Here is a 7,335-nt window from a genome sequence, read left to right on the forward strand (position 1 = left end):
CCATTGTGACATCACAGTTCTCCAATGTGATTTCACAGTGCTCCATTGTGACATCATAGCACTCCATTATGCCATTACAGTGCTCCATTGTGACATCACAGTTCTCCATTATGCCATCACAATGCTCCATTGTGACATCACAGTGCTCCATTGTGACATCACAGTGCTCCAATGTGACATCAGTTCTCCATTGTGCCATCACAGTGCTCCATTGTGACATCACAGCACTCCATTATGCCATCACAGTTCTCCATTGTGACATCACAGTTCTCCATTGTGACATCACAGTTCTCCAATGTGATATCACAGTGCTCCAATGTGACATCATAGTGCTTCATTGTGACATCACAGTGCTCCATTGTGACATCAGTTCTCCATTATGCCATCACAGTGCTCCATTGTGACATCACAGTACTCCATTATGCCATCACAGTTCTCCATTGTGACATCACAGTGCTCCATTGTGACATCATAGCACTCAATTATGCCATTACAGTGCTCCATTGTGACATCACACCTCTCAATTATGCCATCACAGTGCTCCATTGTGACATCACAGTACTGCATTGTGACATCAGTTCTCCATTATGCCATCACAGTGCTCCATTGTGACATCACAACACTCCATTGTGATATAATTGTGCTCCATTGTGATATCACAGTTCTCCATTATGCCATCAATGTGCTCCATTGTGACATCACAGTGCTCCATTGTGACATCAGTTCTCCATTATGCCATCAGAGTGCTCCATTTTGACATGACAGTCCTCCAATGTGACGTCAAAGTTCTCCAATGTGACATCAGTTCTCCATTATTCCATCACAGTGCTCCATTGTGACATCACAACAGTACATTTTGCCATCACAGTTCTCCATTGTGACATCACAGTTCTCCATTGTGACATCACAGTTCTCCAATGTGATATCACAGTGCTCCAATATGACATCATAGTGCTTCATTGTGACATCACAGTTCTCCATTGTGACTTCACAGTGCTACATTGTGACATCAGTTCTCCATTATGCCATCACAGTGCTCCATTTTGACATCACAGTTCTCCATTTTGACATCAGTTATCCAATATGCCAACACCGTGCTCCATTGTGACATCACAGTACTCCATTGTGACATCAGTTCTCCATTATGCCATCACAGTGCTCCATTGTGACATCACAACACTGCATTGTGATATCATAGTTCTCGATTGTGATATCACAGTTCTCCATTATGCCATCACCGTGCTCCATTGTGACATCAGTTCTCCATTATGACATTACAGTGCTCCAATGTGATATCACCGTGCTCCATTGTGACATCAGAGTGCTCAATTGTGACATCAGTTCTCCATTATGCCAGCACAGTGCTCCATTGTGAAGTCACAGCACTCTATTATGCCATCACAGTTCTCCATTGTGACATCACAGTTCTCCATTGTGACATCACAGTTCTCCATTGTGACATCACAGTTCTCCAATGTGATATCACAGTGCTCCAATGTGACATCATAGTGCTTCATTGTGACATCAGAGTGCTCCATTGTGACATCACAGTTCTCCATTGTGACGTCACAGTTCTTCAATGTGACATCATAGTGCTTCATTGTGACATCATAGCACTCCATTATGCCATCACAGTGCTCCATTGTGACATCACAGTACTCCATTGTGACATCAGGTCTTCATTATGACATCACAGTGCTCCATTGTGACATCACAGCACTCTATTATGCCATCAAAGTTCTCCATTGTGACATCATAGTGCTCCATTGTGACATCACAGTGCTCCAATGTGATATCACCGTTTTCCAATGTGACATCACAGTTCTTCATTATGCCATCAAAGTTCTCCTTTGTTACATCACAGCACTCTATTATGCCATTACAGTGCTCCATTGCGACATCACAGTTCTCCATTGTGACATCATAGTTCTCCAATGTGATAACACATTGCTCCAATGTGACATCATAGTGCTTCATTGTGATATCAGTTCTCCGTATGCCATCAAAGTTCTCCATTGTGACATCACAGTGCTCCATTGTGACATCACAGTTCTCCAATGTGATATCACAGTTCTCCAATGTGACTTCATAGTCCTCCATTTTGACATCAGTTCTCCATTATGCCATCACAGTGCTCCATTGTGACATCACAGGGCTCCATTGTGATGTCAGTTCTCCATTGTGACATCACAGTGCTCCATTGTGACATCACAACGTTTCATTGTGATATCATAGTGCTCCATTGTGATATCACAGATCTCCAATATGCCGTCACCGTTCTCCATTGTGACATCTCAGTACTCCATTGTGACATCAGTTCTCCATTATGCCATCACAGTGCTCCATTCTGACATCACAGCACTCCATTATGCCATCACAGTTCTCCATTGTGACATCACAGTGCTCCATTGTGACATCACAGTTCTCCGATGTGATAACACAGTGCTCCAATGTGACATCATAGTGCTTCATTGTGACATCAGTTCTCCATTATGCCATCACAGTTCTCCATTGTGACATCAAAGTTCTCCATTGTGACATCACAGTTCTCCAATGTGATATCACAGTGCTCCAATGTGACATCACAGTGCATCATTGTGACAACATAGTGCTCCATTGTGACATCACAGTTCTTCAATGTGACATCATAGTGCTTCATTGTGACATCATAGCACTCCATTATGCCATTACAGTGCTCCATTTTGACATCACAGTTCTCCATTGTGACATCACTTCTCCATTATGCCACCACAGTGTTCCATTGTGACATCACAGTACTCCATTGTGACATCAGTTCTCCATTATGCCATCACAGTGCTCCATTGTGACATCACAGTGCTCCATTATGACATCACAGTGCTCCAATGTGACATCAGTTCTCCATTTTGCCATCACAGTGCTCCATTGTGACATCACAGCACTCCATTATGCCATCACAGTTCTCCATTGTGACATCACAGTTCTCCATTGTGACATCACAGTTCTCCAATGTGATATCACAGTGCTCCAATGTGACATCATAGTGCTTCACTGTGACATCACAGTGCTCCATTGTGACATCACAGTGCTCCATTGTGACATCAATTCTCCATTATGGCATCACAGTGCTCCATTGTGACATCACTGTACTCCATTGTGACATCTGTTCTCAATTATGCCATCACAGTGCTCCATTGTGACATCACAGCACTCCATTATGCCATCACAGTTCTCCATTGTGACATCACTGTTCTCCATTGTGACATCACCGTTCTCCAACGTGATAACACAGTGCTCCAATGTGACATCATAGTGCTTCATTGTGACATCAGTTCTCCATTATGCCATCACAGTTCTCCATTGTGACATCACAGTGCTCCATTGTGACATCACAGTTCTCCAATGTAATATCACAGTTCTCCAATGTGACATCACAGGGCTCCATTGTGACATCACAGCACTCTATTATGTCATCACAGTTCTCCATTGTGACATCACAGTTCTCCATTGTGACATCACAGTTCTCCAATGTGATATCACAGTGCTCCAATGTGACATCATAGTGCTTCATTGTGACATCTTAGTGCTCCATTGTGACATCACAGTTCTTCAATATGACATCATAGTGCTCCATTGTGACATCACAGCACTCCATTATGCCATTACAGTGCTCCATTGTGACATCAGAGTTCTCCATTATGCCATCACAGTGCTCCACTGTGACATCACAGTGCTCCATTATGCCATCACAGTGCTCCACTGTGACATCACAGTGCTCCATTGTGGCATCACAGTACTCCATTGTGACATCAGTTCTCCATTATGCCATTACAGTTCTCCATTGTGACATCACAGTGCTCCATTGTGACATCACAGTGCTCCAATGTGACATCAGTTCTCCATTGTGCCATCACAGTGCTCCATTGTGACATCACAGCACTCCATTATGCCATCACAGTTCTCCATTGTGACATCACAGTTCTCCAATATGACATCACAGTTCTGCAATGTGATATCACCGTGCTCCAATGTGACATCATAGTGCTTCATTGTGACATCACAGTGCTCCATTGTGACATCAGTTCTCCATTATGCCATCACAGTGCTCCATTGTGACATCACACTACTCCATTTTGACATCAGTTCTCCATTATGCCATCACAGTGCTCCATTGTGACTTCACAGCACTCCATTATGCCATCACAGTGCGCCATTGTGACATCACAGTGCTCCATTGTGACATCACAGTTCTGCAATGTCATAACACAGTGCTCCAATGTGACATCATAGTGCTTCATTGTGACATCAGTTCTCCATTATGCCATCACAGTGCTCCATTGTGACCTCACAGCACTCCATTATGCCGTCACAGTTCTCCATTGTTACATCACAGTTCTCCATTGTGACATCACAGTTCTCCAATGTGATATCACAGTTCTCCAATGTGAATTCCTGGTCCATCAATCACTAACCAGGGACACTTCTCCTCCACATATTGAAAGAACTTTATTAAATCCTTTTTCTTAACTCTTAGTCCTCTCTCCCTAAGATTACCTTTCATCTCCTTTAGAAAAACAGCCTCTTTAGATAAATTTTTTCTCATTGATCGATTCGATGACACACTTACCTCAAGACTCTCCCGAATTGCACGAGTGATGCGGTCTGGGCGTCTCTACCCTAATTCTCTCCGGGGCCCCTTTTTTTTATCCGTCGTCCGGTAGGTCACCGTGCCTCGAACCCCACGTTCGGGCGCCACTTGACCTGTCCCGCAGGCCACGTTATTTGATGAGACCCGAGGAGGCACCTCCTGAAAGATCAATGGGGGTGAGAGAGAAAGGAGACCAGGCGCGTAAAGGAAGACAAAGTCAGTCTGAGTTGCATCAAGGTCTTGTTTATTGCAAGAGGAATCAGGCTTATATATGCTAGGAGTTAGGAGAAGTAGATAGGGGTATGGAAAGTTACTAGGAGGAAGTTAGGGTAAGGTAGGGTTCAGGAAAAGGTCTCTTTGTTTCAGGGCCTGATCAACAGACCATACAGCAAACCATTATGTTTCAGGGAGTCGATCAAAAGGTACATACTGTGGTCTTGTTGAAAAATGGTTGCTATTAAAACTGTTAACGGAAGTTAGGGTACACAGCTTTTTCCCATGAGAATCAGTTAGGCTACTTGGCTCCTGACATGCCATCACAGTGCTCCATTGTGACATCACAGTTCTCCATTGTGACATCAGTTCTCCATTATGCCATCACACTGCTCCATTGTGACATCACAGTGCTCCATTGTGACATCACAACATTCCATTGTGATATCATAGTGCTCCATTGTGATATCACAGTTCTCCATTATGCCATCACCGTGCCCCATTGTGACATCACAGTGCTCCATTGTGACATCAGTTCTCCATTATGCCATCACAGTGCTCCATTGTGACATCACAACACTCCATTGTGATATCATAGTGCTCCATTGTGATATCACAGTTCTCCATTATGCCATCACCGTGCTCCATTGTGACATCACAGTGCTCCATTGTGACATCAGTTCTCCATTATGCCATCACAGTGCCTCAATGTGACATCACAGTTCACTATTGTGACATCACAGTTCTCCAATGTGATATCACAGTGCTCCAATGTGACATCATAGTGCTTCATTGTGACATCAGAGTGCTCCATTGTGACATCACAGTTCTTCAATGTGACATCATAGTGCTCCATTGTGACATCATAGCACTCCATTATGCCATTACAGTGCTCCATTGTGAAATCACACCTCTTCATTATGCCATCACAGTGCTCCATTGTGACATCACAGTGCTCCATTGTGACATCAGTTCTCCATTATGCCATCACAGTGCTCCATTGTGACATCACAGTACTCCATTGTGACATCAGTTCTCCATTATGCCATCACAGTGCTCCATTGTGACATCACAAAACTCCATTGTGATATCATAGTGCTCCATTGTGATATCACAGTTCTCCATTATGCCATCATCGTGCTCCATTATGACATCACAGTTCTCCATTGTGAAATCAGTTCTCCATTATGCCATCACAGTGCTCCATTGTGACATCACAACACTGCATTGTGATATCATCGTGCTCCATTGTGATATCACAGTTCTCCATTATGCCATTTCCGTGCTCCATTGTGACATCACAGTGCTCCATTGTGACATCAGTTCTCCATTATGCCATCACAGTGCTCCATTGTGACATCACAGTTCTCCAATGTGACATCAGTTCTCCATTATGCCATCACCGTGCTCCATTGTGACATCACAGCACTCCATTATGCCATCACAGGTCTCCATTGTGACATCACAGTTCTCCATTGTGACATCACAGTTCTCCAATGTGATATCACAGTGCTCCAATCTGACATCATAGTGCTTCATTGTGACATCACAGTTCTTCAATTTGACATCATAGTGCTCCATTGTGACATCATAGCAATCCATTATCCCGTTACAGTTCTCCATTGTGACATCACAGTGCTCCATTGTGACATCAGTTCTCCATTATGCCAGCACAGTGCTCCATTGTGACAACACATTGCTCCAATGTGACGTCACAGTTCTCCATTATGCCATCACAGTTCTCCATTGTGACATCACATTTCTCCATTATGCCATCACAGTGCTCCATTGTGACATCACAGTTCTCCAATGTGACATCATAGTGCTTCATTGTGACATCACAGTGCTCCATTGTGACATCACAGTGCTCAATTGTGGTATCACAGTTCTCCAATGTGATGTCACAGTTCTCCATTATTCCATCATCGTGCTCCATTGTGACATCACAGTGCTCCATTGTGACATCAGTTCTAGATTTTGCCAACACAGTGCTCCATTGTAAAATCACAGTGCTCCATTGTGACAACACAGTGTTCCAATGTGACGTCACAGTTCTTCAATGTGACATCAGTTCTCCATTATGCCATCACCGTGCTCTATTGTGACATCACAGCACTCCATTATGCCATCAAAGTTCTCCAATGTGACATCACAGTTCTCCATTGTGACATCACAGTTCTCCAATGTGATATCACAATGCTCCAATCTGACATCATAGTGCTTCATTGTGACATCACAGTTCTTCAATTTGACATCATAGTGCTCCATTGTGACATCATAGCAATCCATTATCCCATTACAGTTCTCCATTGTAACATCACAGTTCTCCATTATGCCATCACAGTGCTCCATTGTGACATCACAGTGCTCCATTGTGACATCAGTTCTCCATTATGCCATCACAGTGCTCCATTGTGACATCACAGTGCTCCATTGTGACATCAGTTCTCCGTTATGCCATCACAGTGCTCCATTGTGACATCACAGCACTCGAT

The sequence above is a fragment of the Peromyscus eremicus genome, unplaced genomic scaffold (assembly GCF_949786415.1).
Source record: "Peromyscus eremicus unplaced genomic scaffold, PerEre_H2_v1 PerEre#2#unplaced_1287, whole genome shotgun sequence".
Lineage (NCBI taxonomy): Eukaryota > Metazoa > Chordata > Mammalia > Rodentia > Cricetidae > Peromyscus > Peromyscus eremicus.